A 16,953-nucleotide genomic window follows, 5' to 3' on the forward strand; every position below is an offset into this window, starting at 1 on the left:
ATAGATAGATAGATAGATAGATAGATAGATAGATAGATAGATAGATAAAGCACAGGAAGTATTTTCTGATGTACTGATGACATGTCAGCATGTTTTGAAGGACGAAGAGGTTCATAGCAGATGTTAAAACAACGTGATTCTCTGTGTTCATTCCACAGGAGGGCAGGCTGGCTGCAGAAAGTGCAAGAGAGCCCCGGGTCAGCACATTACCATCAACTGATATGGTGACAACACAGAACCTCAGGGAAAGATTCCACAATGACAAAGCGAGTGTGTGTCCGAGCACAGAACAGCCAAGAAGCCTTGCAGAGGAAAGAGCAGTCACTTTCTGTTTTCACATCTGTATAAATAATAAAAAACAAGCTGCAAGACACTGCTGCCACCAATAAGGAAAGGCCTGAAGAAAATAGTTGTCAGATTTGGAATAATAAAGAAAAAAGAAGAAGAAAACAAAACAGCCATCTTAGAACCTTTGTTTGAATTGTTACCTGCAGGCGAAATGCGGGCGTTATTGTTGCCCCTGTCTATGTCTGTGTGTTTATGTTCACTTTTCCGTCCTTTAGCAAACTATCTCAAGAAAACCCCTGAAAATCTTTGATGAAACTTGAAAAAAGTAATCATTGGCTGTGCAGCTACAACTGAATAACTTTTGCCAACTGATATTAAAGCATGCACAAAACGACCATAACTCATACATACACACAGATACTGACTTGAAAATTGTGTGATAGTAGTGGAGACCAAGAAAGTAACACCATACCAGATCAGACGAGGCTCGGGTTAACAACAACCGCCACCAGCGCTGTTGACAAATAGGGTGCCAGCAGAAACTGTCCTACTGTTAGTTGAAGATCATGAGGAGGGAAACGTGTCAGGAGACAGAGGGAGAAGAGGTAAGTCAAAAATTTAGGACTGAGGGTTGCAACTCTAAATGTTGGGACAATGACAGGCAAAGGCAGAGAACTGGCTGACATGATGCAAAGAAGGAAGGTAAATGTTTTATGTGTCCAAGAGACCAAGTGGAAGGGCAGCAAGGCTTTCAGCATTGGAGCAGGGTTCAATCTGTTTTACTATGGTGAGGATAGAAAGAGAAATGGAGTCGGGGTGGTCCTGGAGGAGGAGTTGGCAAAGAATGTAGCAGAGGTGAAAAGAGTTTCAGATAGGGTGATGTACTTGAAGGTACAAGTAGACGGTCCAATGCTAAACATTGTCAGTGGTTATGCTCCACAGGTTGGAAGTGATGTGAAGGAGAAAGACATTTTGGAAGGATGTGGATGAAGTGATAGAAAGTATTCCCAGGGAGGAGAGAGTGGTGATCGGAGCAGACCTGAATGGACATGTTGGTGAAGGAAACAGAGGAGATGAGGAAGTGATGGGTAGGTTTGGTGTCAAGGAAAGAAACCAAGAAGGACAGATGGTGGTGGAATTCAGCAAGAGAATGGAAATGGCTGTAGTCAACACTTATTTCCAAATGAGGGAGGAACATAGAGTGATCTATAAGAGTGGAGGAAGGAGTACGCGGGTCGACTACATTCTGTGTATAAGAGGAAACCTGAAGGAGATTGGGGACTGTAAGGTTGTGGCAGGGGAAAGCGTGGCCAGACAGTGTTGGAATGTGTGTAGAATGACTGTTGTTGTGAAGAAGAGAAAAGGATTAAAATCAGACAAGAAGACCAAATGGTGGAAGCTGAAGAAGGAAGAATGTTGTGAGAAATTCAGAGAGGAGCTGTTAAAGGCTCTGTGTGGTGAGAAAAAGTTTCCAGATGACTGGACTACTACAGCAACAGTAATTAAAGAGACAGGTAGGAAGGTACTTGGTGTGTCATTTGGACAGAGAAAAGATGATAAGGAAACCTGGTGGTGGAATAATGGCATGCAGGAAGCTATTCAAAGAAAGAGGTTAGCCAAGAAGAAATATGACAGTGAGAGGACTGACGAGAGGAGACAGGAATATAAGGAGATGCACATAGAGCAAGAGAGAGGTAGCTATGGCAAATCAAAAGGTGTATGGTGATTTGTATGGGAGGCTGGACACTAAAGAGGGCAAGAATAACTTGTATCGATTGGTGAGAAAGAGGGATCAAGCTGGAAAGGATGTGCTGCAGGTTAGGCTTATTAAAGATAGGAATGGTAATGTTCTAACAAGTGAGGAGAGTGTGATGGGAAGATGGAAAGAGTACTTTGAGGAGCTAATGAATGAAGATAATGAAAGAGTAGAGGTCATAGAAACGTTGGTTACGTACTGTAACCCCAGATTCTATGAATATAGGCGTAGCCCTTTAAGGCTGTCGCTGATGGGTTTATCCCGTTATGCAGAGCATAAGCACTGAAAAAATTTAGTCCACGCCCACCTGCTGTGTGGGCCCCACCCGGTCCGTATAAATTACGTTAAGAGCGGGAAATCGGCTCCCAAAATAGCTTTTTTCTTCAGCCATTTAGGAGCCAGTGAGGCCCGACGCTTAAAGGGCTACGCCTATATTCATAGAATCTGGGGTTACAGTACGTAACCAACGTTCTATTTCATATAGGCTTCGCCCTTTAAGGCTGTCGCTGATGGGTTAAGGGCGAAGCGGATGTGGTCCTCGCCTCACTGGGTCCATTCGAACACAGTAAGAAGCGGAAGCTTGCCCAAAAAAAACGTCTTGTCACTCAGCTCCCCGTGTGCATAACTACGCATCGCGTAATTATGTGCCATGCACAGACGCATGTTGTGTAACTATGCGTTCTGACAAAGCATGAACGCCCCGGAAAACTTTCAACGGAAAAATGTTGAAAAGAGGGGGGGGGGGGTGCATGAACCAACTGGTTCATGGCTGAACAGTATAAACAAATTAATATCCATGAATTGATTATTGATCAAATGAACTGATTGGTAACAATAGTCATGAACTGATTAGTGACAATAGAACCAAAATCACAGACACGACTTGTGACTGATAACAACATCTCACACTGTAATGCATGCAGACAGAAGTGAGCTTAAACAGAGTTCCATGAGAACAACAATATTCATTCTGTTAGAGCACTAAGGACAGAATGTGTCATGGAACGAGCCGTTACATCACGTAGGTAAAAGCGAATAAATGAGCAGGGTGTTGACCATGCAGCCGCAGTGCAAATGTCCTGCATTGACATACCATTATGCAGAGCAGTCCAAGATGCGATACCCCTGGTCGAGTGTGCTTAGAGGTTGACAGGAGGCCCTAAATCTGATGCTCTGTAGGCTTCAGAAAAGGCCTCACACAGCCAGTGTGACAAGCGCTGGATGGATAACGGCGACCTGCAGAAGCATCTCTATAATGCACAAACAATTGTTGAGTTTGAAACGCATTGCAGCTGTGCGCGTTATGTAACACGTCAACGCCCGCACCGGGCAGAGAAGATGAAAAGATGCTTCCTCTTCTGATCTGTGGGGGGGAAAGAGACCCCTCCAACGATATCACTCTTGATTTAAAAGAGCTCGTGATGTTTTAGGCATAAAAGCTGGGTTGGTCTTAAATCAGCTGAGCTGCCCGTCAGCCTAAATTCTAAGTCATGACGAAGCAACAGAGAGGGCAGATAATTACTTGCCCTCTTAGCGGGTGTTAAAACCAGCAGCAGGGCTGTTTAAAGAGACAAGAATTTTAAGTGAAAACCTGATCCAGAGGCTCAATTGGAGCTTTGATCAGGGCTCGCAGGACCAGTGTTAAATCCCACTGTGGAGCAAGTGGACGTGAAGCAGGCCTGTGTCTCTGAACATCTTTTAGAAAAACGCTTCATCAGCGGGTGATTAAAAGCTGTTCTGTCTCCGAAACCTTTGTGGCAGGAATAGATGACTGCAACGTACGTTAAAGCGTACTGAATGCCAACTCCCTATCCATCAGCTGTTGTAGAAAAACAACACGCCGCCTAAAAGGCATGAGGTGGCCTCTAAACCTTCTCTGTACACCAGCGCTGAAAAGCCGTCCCCTTTGATGTGTACAGAACTGTGGTAGATGCAGCACGTGAATCTTGAATTGTGCACACTATCTCCGCCTTAGAATCCTGAGGGAGACCCATCCTCTAAGTGGGACCGCTCAGCGGTCAGACCCACAGGTGCTGACCTATTTCTGGGTAACTCTTGGTCGCTCCTCCTGCCTGAAGGAGAGCATCCTCCCTCCACGGCAGTTCCACGGCGACCCGACAACAGACGTTGCAGGCCTGGGAACCATGGTGCGTTCACACGCCGGGAGCCACCAGGAGAGCTGTCAATCCCTCCTCCTGAACTCGGTTCAGGAACCGTAAAAAACAGAGGAGGTGGGGGAAAAAACGTGTACAAAAGCGTTTTGGGCCACGGGCTGTGAGCAAATGCGTCCCCCCCCAGCGATGGATCGTCTCGCGGGCTCAGGGAAAACCATAGTTGACACTGAGCGTTCTTCTCGCGTCGCAAACAGGTCCACAGCTGCTTTGCCAACTTCTGCTACGTCTGAAAACATCAGATCTGGATGGAGGGTCCGGTCCACATGACGTGGGCCGCCCCTGGACATCACATCTGCCCCTCTGTTCAGAACACCGGATATGTAAAACCGCTCTAATAGAGAGCAGGTTTTGATGAGCCCAACACAGTAGCTTTCGCGCAATGTGTAACATCTGGGCTGAACACACACCCTTTGATGGTTATGTACGCAGCAGTCATCATGTTGTCTGTGTGAATCAACACGTGTTGATTCTGTAGCACGGGAGCAAAGTGTTGAATCATATTCAGTGCTGTGCGACACTCCAAAACAATGATGTGGGCTGATGTGTAGTGGGGCCACAGCGCCCCTACTGCTTGAGATAGGCATGTCCCCCCCCCCCCCCCAGCCTGACAGCAATGTGTCCGTGAAGACTGACCCGTGATGTGGGTCTGCTGAGGGGGACTCCCTCTGACAGAAAACAAGGTGTTTCCCCAGAGTCGGAGGTCTGCTCTCACAGAGGAAGGGACAATGATCATCCGTCGTTGTTTTACTGGATCCACATGCAGACGTGCAGAACCACCTCTGGAGGCGTCTCATGTGAAACAAACCAGCGGAACCACTGTGTGAGTGACATCATTTCCAACAGCTTCATGACGGAGACAGCTGTTATCACTTGCCAGGTCTTACGTGGCTGAGTTGACTTTAAAAAAGTGTCGAATCTAGTTGTGATAAACGAGCTTTCATGGTGGTTGAATTTAATTCCACTCCCAGAAAACAAATGTCTGGGCCGGGAAAATCGAGCTTCCTTCCAATTTATGGCGAAGCCCAGATTTAACAGGTGTGATGTCAACACCTGATCCTGCATCAGCGCCTCCTGTCTGAAGTGACAGGAGCAGCAGATCATCCAGGTAAAACAAAAACTCTCGTCTCTGTGTTAGGATGATCGGTATGCGTTCTCTGGATGTTATACAACAGATCCAAAAACGGTCTTACCCCTCCGATCCGTGAGTAAAAACCCTGTGTTTTCTCTCCGTTGGGGGACTCTGTAGATTACTTTTATCAGAAACACTTGGGTTTCTGCATTTAGGGATGAGATTTAGTCTGATGATGACGGGACCGTTTTTATAACTCCTCTGAATGGAGGGGTTCGGGTTGCAAACTGTAACTTGTACCATTTGCATAAAACCTTGTCCATCCATCTGAAAAACGGCGAGCATGTTTTAGCCACTCTACGTAACGTTCGTAGGGTGAACGTGCGTTAAGTGATGTGTCATGTTTTGTACGGCTGTCAGCAGTCCGCCCCTCAACCACCGTCATGCGTCGCGGGAATGTTTTCTGTGTGATCCCGGGCGAGACTTGAGCTGAGGCGAAGCGTATGACAGCTAATGACGCGGTGGGGCTGCGCGTTTGACGTCGCTGTGCGAACGTTGAAAAGGCGGAGGGCGTGACTTCATTTACGCCGTGCTGTTGGAGTGAAGGCTGCTAGCCCCGCGGGAGCACACGTTTTTCTCTGGAGGGACGCGCGCCGCTCTCGCTGGAGGGGCACGCGCTGTGGAGGGGCGCGCGCTGGAGGGAGGCGGGACTCATTACCGGGTTCTTTCAGCTGCTTCACGTTTAAGCTGCGGTGAGCTGCCGAAAGCTGAGACGCGGTGGGTGACGGCTGCCCGCGTTTGATTCGTTGAGACGGGTGTCGTTTCTTGTGAGAGAGAAGGACCTCCACCCGAACCAGCCTGCGGACCACATTTATACCGATGTGAGCTGGTTAGCGCCGGCAGCTGTGTGTGTGCGCCAGCATCAACGCAGCGCCGTTGGATGGAGGCTGTTCATTTTAGTGATCGACTCGTCATGTCTAGAGCGGCGGTGAGTTAAAAACCTTATTTAAGGACACCGGCTCATGTGGAGGCTGTTCCATCCCACGAGTGCGAGTTGACACCTCTTGAGTGAGGATCGTGCAGTTCTAGTTGATAACGAGTTATTTTCGCTTACCGTTGTGCCGTGATCGACTCGTCATGTCTAGAGCGACGGTGAGTTTAAAAACCTTTAATTAAGGACACCGGCTCATGTGTGGAGGCTGTTCTGTGATCGACTCGTCATGTCTTAGAGCGACGGTGAGTTTAAAAACCTTATTTAAGGACACCGGCTCGTGTGTGGGGCTGTTTCATCCCACGAGTGCGAGTTGACATCGCTTGAGTGAAAATCGTGCAGCTCGGGATTATAACGAGTTATTTTCACTTACCATCGTGCCCTGTAAGCGACTAGTAATGTCTTGGAGTGGCGGTGAGTTTAAAAAACCTTATTAAGGACACCGGCTCTTAATGTGTGCGGCCGCTGTGAGCTCATCCGGGCTTACAGACTGGCTAAAAAACAGACACTTTGATCATTAATGATGATTTATTTCAACTTTCGTGTCACTTTTACACACACCCTCCGGAGACCGTCATTTTGAGAAACTTCTCTCTCATGAGCTCTGCGATTGTTTGCCCAGAGCGCTGTCTTGCAGGCGAACTCTGGGGAAAACGCTGAGCTGCAGGTTGCCGGAGTGAAGAGGGCTGGATTCTGACGGGCGGGGCTGGTGGTGGAACTCAGCGAGAGCCGCGGCCGTGGAAAAGTCGAAGCTTGCTCGCGACGGTCCCTCCAGCGGGACGGGGTGGGCCGCGCGGCTTGATGAGGTGGCGCACAGCCTCTGGCACCTCCTCCGACTGTTTCAATTCGCCAGCATGGTTTGAAACTGCTCTGAACAACGCGTCCGCGATGGGCTTCATCAGGTCTTGTGCAGTTTCTCCGGCAGCTAGGGGAGTAACGAAGCCAGGTGGGTCGTTGGATCATCGTCATCCGCGCTGCAGTCCTCGACAGGCAAACCGTGGGAGAGGCACATATGTTGAGCTGGCGTCAGCTGCCTTACAGAGGGAGTTCTTTGTCTCCAAGGCAGGTCTGCGGCCTTCAGTCCCTTGGACATGCTATATGCTAGCAGCGCACGTTGTTTGCTAACTGCGGCTGCCTGAAAATACATCGGTGGGCTCGATTGGAGAGCGTGGTCGCCGTCTGGTTCGTGTTCCTCCGGAGGGACGGGACGCTGCTCCGACCTGGGCAGCTTCGCACCGGAAGCTTCCGTGAGGCTTGGCTCCAGGGGGGGTTACCGAGGAATAGCCCCGCTCGGTGAATCCCTCAACTCTGGTGATGGGAGCGGACTGGGGACCAACTCCTCCAATCTACCAGGAAAGAACCGTCTGCGGCCTTGCCCGTCGAACGTCCTGTTGGAACGCGAGGCCGTATGGATCAAGACGGTGAGCCACAGTGGAGCCCGGTGAAAAACAACCTTCCCGCCGATCATCCGAACTGGCGGGAAAAGGCGAGGGACGTAGAAAAAAGGGGTCCCTTCATGTCAGCCTCCTCCTGGGTTCCGCCGGGCAACCGAGAGGGCGCTGTCGGCCGGGAGCGGTGTGATCGCCGATGCGAAACGAGGTGGGATGGGGTGAGCATTCACTCAGCCCCCCTCCACCTACACTACGCTCCCCAGGAGGGAATGAGCAGCGGGGGCTGCAGCTGAGCACGCCTTGCCCCGGAGGAACCATCCGGTTCGCCCCGAGGGTCGGCGATAAGAGGAAAAAATACAAAATGGTGTTGTCCAGCGTGTAGTGACCTGTCACTGGGAAATGTTCCCCGACGCTTACCTTGGAATAAGACTGCTCGTCATCTTCTCCTCGGGGAGGAGAACTCACCGGACGACCGGAGGTCGACTGCCGGGCCAAGCATCCTTCACAAAGGTTGGTCATTTACACAATTTATCCTCTTTGTTCTTCTGACAGTGCTATATTAGCTCGCTGAAGAAAAAATGGGAGCTGATTTCCCGCTCTTAACGTAATTTATACGGACCGGGTGGGGCCCACACAGCAGGTGGGCGTGGACTAAATTTTTTCAGTGCTTATGCTCTGCATAACGGGATAAACCCATCAGCGACAGCCTTAAAGGGCGAAGCCTATATGAAATAGAACTGTGGGCCAGGAGGTGGGAAAGATTAGTGAGGGTGAAGTTTGAAAAGGTCTTAAAAAAAAAAAAAAAAAAAGAATGAGAAGGCAGTAGGACCTGATGACATACCAGCGGAGGTTTGGAAATGGCTTGGAGAGATGGCAGTGAGGTTTTTGACTCAAATACTCAATGATTATATATATATATATATATGTTTCTTCTTTTGGCTGCTCCCTGCGTTAGGGGTCGCCACAGCGAACTAAGTCGCTCGAAGACATGGCAGTTATTTTTACGCCGGATCCTGACGCAACCACAGACCACCGAGCTACCACAGCCCTCTGTGTGGAGCAGAGAGCTGCTATTTAGGACACCTGGAGGAGCAGATGGTGGGGGTTAAGGGCCTTGCTCAAGGGCCCAGAGTGGGACGAATGAGGGTGCTTCACCTACCCCACCCACATTTTTGATGTTGTCGGTACCGGGGCTTGAACCGGCGATCTTCTGATCACAGGCCCACCTTCTCTAACCTCTGCACCACCACTCCCCTTGGAGTCTTGGAGAGATGGCAGTGAGGTTTTAGACTCAAATACTCAATGGCATATTTGAGGGTGAGAAAATGCCTGAGGAATGGAGAAGAGTGTGCTGGTGCTCATTTTTAAGAACAACATTTTTAAGTACAGAGTTGTAGCAACTACAGGGAATGAAGTTGAGTCACACGATGAAGATCTGGGAGAGTTGTGGAAGCAAGACTTAGACGAGAGTTGACTATCTGTGAGCAACAGTATGGTTTCATACCAAGAAAAGCACCACAGATGTCGTCTTTGCATTGAGAATGCTGATGGAGAAGTACAGAGAGGGTCAGAAAGAACTCCAGTATGTCTTTGTGGATTTAGAAAATAACATATGACAAGATACTGAGGAAGGAGGTGTGGTATTGCATGAAGAAATCTGGAGTGGAGAGTGAGAGAATGAATTGTTGTTTGTCTCAGTTGTCTCTATTTGTCCCTGTGATGGACTGGAGACCTGTCCAGGGTGGGTAAAGATAATGGATTGATGGACTTATTGTTGTAACTCATCCCTCGTCTGTTAGGAAAATATCTCAAGATACACTGAATGAGTTTTAATGAAACTTTCAGAAAATAATCACTGCACATCTGTACCAAATTAACCTTTGGAGTTAATCCAATTAAAGATAGCTGCTACAGGTAATCATCATTATCCAACACAAAAGTGACAATAATGCAGTCAGTGTTGCAGATATTGAGTTATTATTTAATGTGGTAGTAGCTAAGAGTCATTCACAACACATTCAGTGTGGCAAATTGTATTGCATTGAGATTGTACAAAGTTAAGTTTAAGGATCAACTAAAACAAGTAAAACTATCATTTCTCATAAGTCTAGTTTAAAATTCTGGCATGAAAGAAAGAGGGTGATATAGAACTCAAGGAATGCTAGGCCCTAGTTAGATTTGTTTTAGAAATACTACTTTTACAAATTTTTATCACCCATAAAGAAAGATTTACCTCTTTTGTCTCAGCAGGGGGTTTGTGAAGCTGACAGATTTACATACAGGACAGATGTTGGGTGTTACTGACTCAGTAAAAAGCTGTTCTCTATCATGTTGAAGGAGACACTTCTCAAACCAAAACATAATTCTTCCTCGACACTAGCAGATGTCTTTGAGCTCTTTGTCTCTCCGTGGCTCCCATGGGCCAATGATTTTAAAGGCAGTAGTCGACAAACATCACACAGATGCAAACTCTGAATAATCAGAAACAAGTTTCTGCAAATACTGAAGGTAAGCGTCATTGCCACCCACTTGCAGAGAGGTGATGGATGAAAGCAAATGAGCTCGCTGCTGATAGCTCTCCTAGCTCTCTGAGGGTCATGAGGAAATGGTTTCTTTCTTTTCTTTCTGCTCTTGCAGAACAAACACTGCGCATAAAGGGCTGAAGGTGCTTCAATTACCAAATCTTCCTTCCCACAGAACGTGCCACATGGCTTACAAGCCGAACAGTGGGGAGAAAAAAGCTAATTTTTCACAACCAAACAAATAATATTGCCTGTAAATAAGAAGGAAAATGACTGAAATTGGCATATGGGGAAAAGAGAGCAAGATAAGAAATATGTTTTGTGAAAATGTTCATTTTTCTTGCTTATTTCTCCCCTCATTAGTGTGCATGAAATTCACACTGTCATTCTGTCTTTTCTTATTATTATCAGCATCATTATTATTATTAATAACAATAATAATTTAGCCACAAAACTGCGTACTTTGTCTTAAAGCCATTGTAAGTTGTAATTAAAGCACATTCGTGTGATGCTGGCTATGACTTGTAGTCATCCTGCCATCGTGGCCCTGTTGCCGGCCCTCTTCCATCCTCAGGCTCCAGCCTGTCATGGTGGTCGACTCCATGATCCTCCATCTGCCTGCACGGACCGAACTCTACGGAACAGTTCGGTTCTGCGGAGAAACCTTGGATGTTTTGTGTCTATCGGACCCGGTTCTGGAGAGCAGTCATCGTCTGTTGCCGCAGTCATCATTATCATCATGCTGCTAACGGGACCGGGCTGCTAACAGTACCATGCTGCTGTAGATTTATTTCTTTTTCACGTTTTCCACCTTGTTTTTGTATTTTTCTTGCATGCTTCAGTATTTCTTCTTCTTGTTGTAATGGCAAGACGGTTCTTCTCGTCCTGAGCATTTCATTGCATTGTTGTTTGCATATGCCAATAAACCTGAACTTAACACTTGCACTATGTATGTTTTTTGAAATATTAAGCTTTAATTAAGCTAATTCCTACATAGAGATATAATGGAGATGTGTCAGCAGCTTTGATATGATAATATCACTGCGCCCATACTACTGCAGCTTAAAGAGCAGCAGACTTTAATAATTATAAATAAGTTCACAATGGTCCATCGACAACAGTATTCATGTTACTCATATCATTTTAACATAGATAGTATATTTGTATATACATACTGAGGTTCACCCGTTTGCATATTAGTTCTCATCTTTCTCTGGTCTCCTCAGTCATGGTTTTGATTATGCAGCAAGTGGATTAACAGGGATGCTCAGCTCTCACAGATAAAAACCCCCAACCATGACCAGTTCTCACTTACGTATCAGACCACCTCACTTCAAATCCCATCTGAGTCAGGTTAAACATTGACCAAACATTAGAGAAAAGCTGTACTTGAAAGTAATTCTACATCTTAAAATATTAACATTTTTAATCATATTAGTATTTTGTCTTCCACAATTTTTGAACTACACAGACCACTTCATCTTATTACAGCCATTTAAAACTGTCTAATTGTCCACACCCATCAGAGATGATGCTGAGACTCCTGTTTCTTGTGCCACTTCTGTGTAGAGGCACTTTGGTTTCAAAAGCTTTTAGGCCCACATTTCAGCTGTTTGAATACTTCTCATTCAATAACTGTAGTTTTTAACATAATAAGTTTTAAATGAGACTTTAATTATGTCATTTTAAACTGAAAGGAAAATATAAAAGTTTAGTTTCTTCATCCACCCATCCATCTATTATCTTTTACCCTCTTCTTCCTTTTTGGGCCACGGGGGTCACTGGTGCCCATGTCTAGCAATCACTGTCCGAGAGGTGGGGGACACCCTGGACAGGTCTCAAGTCCATCACAAAGACAGAGACAAATAGACCAACAACCATTCACTCTCTCACTCACACCTAGAGAAAATTCAGAGTTACCAGTCAGCCTAACATGCATGTTTTTGGTCTGTGGGAGGAAACTGGAGTACCTGGAGAAAACCCATGCATGGAGAAAACATGCAAACTCCACCCAGAAAGGTCCCCCAGCTGCGATTTGAACCAGGGCAACCAGCTTGCTGAGAGGCAGCAGCTCTACTAACTTGTTTATTTCCCTCCATGCTAGATCATATGGTTAGCAGGCCTCCTGATTCATGGTTTGAATGTTGCTGCTTGTGACCTAATTATCCTGATCACAAACACACAAGCAGCAAGCCTCAGGGGCAAGAAACAAGCGTGTTTTCAAGCTATTGTAGTGAATGCATGGGTCCGTGGATAAGCTGTGGCCTACAAATTAGCCAACATGACTTCAAAATGCCACCTCAAAAAACTTCCTAAATGAACAGGGTCATCATCTCTGCATTCACAACACAGTTTGGTTTAATACGCACACTTCAGGAATAATGATCACAGACATAATGAAGTGAAATACTTTCACAATTAAATTTCAACTGTTCAGAGATGAGGTAGAGGTTAGGGAAGCCGACTCGGGTACCGAAAGCCCCGGGCTCGATCCCCAGCCATTCCCACATGTCGTGGCGTCTCTGAGCAAGACACTTAATCCTTAATTGCTCCCCGGGTGCTTACATAGCTGCCCACTGCTCCACCTGGGTGCATCTCAGGCGCGATGGGTTAAATGCAGAGAACTAATTTCATCATTGTCTGGGAACAAACAATGATGACAACACATAGCACTTTACTTTACATTTTCTTGAAAATTATAATAATATTACCTTCGTTAATGTTTTTTTTTTCTTCTGCCATTTTTACTTTTGCATACCGTACTTCATTCAACTGCAGCTACTTCTAATTGTTCATGATGTTCAGAAGATGATGGCTATGACTGTTTCTTGTGCAACTTCTGTGTGAAGACATATAGGTTTCAAATGCTTGCAAGCCTAAAGTTCAGCTGTTCAAATACTTCTGCTGAGGCATGTCCATAAACGGCTTCAGGCCATGGCATCATGTACTTCATGCACACCTGTTTTTAAGCAGAAAAACCTTTTAGACTAGTTACTTTTAAATTTCATTTTTGCTACTTTTCCTCAGAGATTTGTTCTGAAGTCAGTATTTTGCGCTTATCTTTTAGCATTTTGTTACTTTGAGGTGTTAACTAGTCTTTTGTTTCTTTAGGTAGCTTTAAGACTGCACTTTGACACTTTTAATTAATGTTCCGCTACTTTTAGCTAACATTTTTAGGGTTTTGCTACTTATAGAAATGGTGTTGCTCCTTTTCTCTTTTAGCTATCGTTGTGTTCCTTGTTATCATTTTGCCTTTTGACCTTTTGGCTAGTATTTTGTTGCTTTACGACTTTAGCTAGTATTTTCCTACAGTTGCCTTAAATAGCACCTTGCCTCTTTAAACAACCTTTAGTTAACGATTTGCTGCTTTTACTTAGCATTTTCCTAGATTTAGGCAAGTTCAGCTACATTTAGCTGCATTTAACTTTTTTGCTAATGTTGCTACTTTAGACTTTTATCTAGCATTTTGCTTTTTTTAGTTAGTGTTGTGCTTTATCTAAATTTAATAGCTCTCAGCTTCTTCAGCAACTTTCTATGGATGTCTTCGATTATTCATCACTTTACATTCTTGCTGCGTTTTGGCAGAAAGCACCGTATGCTGAAACGTTTATAAAGTCCTCTATTGAGGTCCGCAGGCATCTTTTTTTTATGATTCCAGTATCCCAACACCACATCTATTAACAACCACTGATCAACACAAGTGAGAGAAAGAGCTCGTGCTTTGTTCATTATGTTGGTCATGAATTTGCTGTAACCATGTACCGGTAACTCCCTGGGCCCTCTGTTTTCATGTCTGGAGCACGTACGTAAAAACCTGGATGGCTGTGAACTTTTTAAAGTTTAACAAGGAAAGACTGAGGTGATGGTCTCTGGAAGCTCCACAGAGACTCCCAGTGTAGATGTTGGTTCCTTGGCCCAGTACATCAGGACAACTACTACAAACCTAGGGGTCAAAGTCGATGCTGGACTAAAGTTAGAAAATCATATCAGAGCAGTTGTTAAATATAGTTGTTGTTGTTGTTTTTTTTTTAAATTGAGGCAGCTGGCTAAAGTAAAGCCAATTCTTTCTGAGCGGAGTTTCGAAACAGTAATCCACGTGTTTGTGACCACTCGTCTGGATCACTGTAACACACTCTTTACAGGAATCAATGATTCATCTCTCAGCTTCAGAGGGTACAGAACGCTGCTGCACAGCTTTCAACTGGCACACGAACGTTTGACCACATTTCCCGTTTCAGCCTCCCTGCACATTCTAGGATTCATTTTAAAATTATTGTATTTGCTTTTAAAACTCTAAATGGACTTGCCCCGCCCTATCTGTCCGAGTTGCTACGTCCGTACGCACCCTGTTGATCCCTCAGGTCATGTGATCAGCTGCTCCTGCGTGTGCTGAAGACAAAGTGTAAGCTCAGAAGAGACCGTGTTGTTGCTGTGGCAGCTCTTAAACTGTGGAACGACCTTCCCTTCAACATCAGACTCGTCCCTGTCTGTTTTGAAATCCCTTCTTAAAACCCATCTCTTCTCCCTGACCTTTGACACCATGTGAAATGTTGACTTTTAATCATTTTTTATTATTGACTGTATGATTGTTGCATTATGTGTACAGCACTTTGGTCCTGTGCACTCTATAAATAAAGCTGGCATGGTATGGTATAGTAAGTCTAATTACTTTAAATGAACATATTAGGAGCTCTCTGGAGAAAAAAAAGAAAGGGAGGTCCCCCCATCAGCTCCTGTTTCATTCTTTCCACTCGTCTTTAAGCCACAAACCGCTCCGTTCATAGCAACGCAAATAAACACTCCCAGAACTGCAGCACTGCACAAGTATCATGTTAGTTAACAAAGAAGTGGAAATCCTTCGTAGCAGGTTTGTTTTTAGCATGCATCTGGTTTTGTTAACGTCCTCTGGTCTTTATCGCTCAGTACTAAAAGGCAAAAGCACAGGATATATTTTCCTGTGTCAGTGTGTGCATGGGGTCAAGTGTTTGTCTGTTAGCAAAATATCTCATACTACTGGATGGATTTTACTAACATAAGCCAACACAAACATGGCTCTAACTCAGTTTAACACATACTGAGAATAATCTTGATGTGGTAGGAGCTGAGAGCTAGTCACAACATACTGTGAGCGTGACTTTCTTGTCATAAGTTTTGAGATTTCACAAACACCAATTTTCTAAGTTTGACCAAAATGGCTACAATTGTTATTTCTCGGCATAAGATGTTGATTATTTCAGTTTGAAACTCTGGCGTGATAATACACATTCTTTCAAGAACTTTTGGGCTTTGAGCTTTACTAAACTACAATTTCAACAAACTTGCCCTGTCCACCAGGATGTCCTCCATGTCCCCGTCTCTGATCCCTGGATGAGAGTTAGGACCAGACTTTGAACAATCTGGAGTTTTCATCCTTCATTTAGGTGAAAGGTGATTGCAGAGAAATACTCGGGGAAGCTGTCTGCAATGTTTACTGTGTGTGTGTGTGTGTAACTGTCCATCTTCATGTCTCCACGCCACTCATACGTCTCTGACTGAACTTCTAAAAACAGAACTCAAGCGTTGAGCACCACATTTAAAAATAGCAGCAAACACAACAGGCTGTATCTAGATCTAACTAATGAACAACAAGATCCCAAACTGCTGCTCAGAAAAAGAAAGTAAGACATTTGTGTGCTGTTTTTTTTATTGCTATTTTTCTATTTTAGTACTGCTGGCCATGTATGGTGAAAGTGCTCACAGCTGGCTGACTAGGAGCATACTTTCCAAACCCCAGGCAACCTCTGAGAGGAACGGAAAGCAATCCCAGCACAAGATAAAACTAATAAAAATGCAAAACATAAAAGGTGAACAAGAGCTCAAATAAACTCAAACTTGTTTGTTGGGTTAAAGGTTGTCACTATAAAAGCCTTAAAGACCCCCTTCAGAGGAGGCTGTGGGAGACGCACGTTATTAGGAATATCTGTGGGATGAAAACTCACCGTTGAGGCACGGCAGTCCTTTTTCAGTGTGGGCCGAGCAGATCTGCAGCAGCTTGAAGAGGCTCGAGCTCCTCACACGTCTGTCAGCCACTCAACAGCTGCGAGCCATAAATCCCAGAGCTGGAAAACCTCCTGACTGCTCTCCACGAGACGGCGCACCACCCACTCCTCAGCATGTCCACTCTGCCTCTGTCCTACAGATATTTAAATATCATCATCAGTGAGAGAGAAAGAGAGAGAGGAATTGGAGGTTCAGTCAAGCATTTTGCACTAGAACAAAATGGGCAGCTGTTTTTTTTTTCTTCTTTTCTTTTGACAGCCACTTTTACTGCTCAACCCTGAGCTTGAGTCAGAGCTAAGAGGCTCCACGTGAAGGTGGGCTTTCAGATAAACTCTGCTGGGTGACAGGTAGCTGGAGGCGTGGACCTGTAGAGCTATGCAAATGAGACGTACAAAGACGTTTTCTTACTGAAATGGAAATCTAGAGACCACTGAGCTGCATTTTCCTCCCCTGTAACTACAGGGACATATTTTTATTTAATTCAAATAGATCTGAATCATGAACTCAAACATATCCATCCTAAAGCTGGTATTTACCATCAAGTCATGAATTACTTGTACACATTCTGTTTTTCTTGTTCTCTTGTTAAACCGATGTGCTCGGATTTAATACCAGTTGGCACAAGTCAAGTATGACGAGAACTAAATTAGGTCCTAATTGACAATTATTTTTGGTGACAGGTTGCCCTGAAACTAAATGATAGCTTTACGCACTGAGGAGGTG

At 45.2% G+C, this 16,953-nt stretch overlaps 1 protein-coding gene across 2 annotated transcripts in view; it reads right to left on the bottom strand.

Moving 5' to 3' along the window:
• sgcg (sarcoglycan, gamma) overlaps positions 1-16,334 on the bottom strand; it is a 38,237-nt gene extending 21,903 nt beyond the window's left edge. For both annotated transcript variants that reach the window (XM_037677460.1, XM_037677459.1), the window contains exon 1: positions 16,170-16,334. The gene's annotated coding sequence lies outside the window, so the exon portion shown is untranslated. The remainder of the gene's footprint in view (positions 1-16,169) is intronic.
• Between the last annotated feature and the right edge of the window lie 619 nt (positions 16,335-16,953).

Source organism: Nematolebias whitei, chromosome 6 (genome assembly GCF_014905685.2).
Source record: "Nematolebias whitei isolate Nwh7 chromosome 6, NemWhi1, whole genome shotgun sequence".
NCBI classification, from domain to species: domain Eukaryota; kingdom Metazoa; phylum Chordata; class Actinopteri; order Cyprinodontiformes; family Rivulidae; genus Nematolebias; species Nematolebias whitei.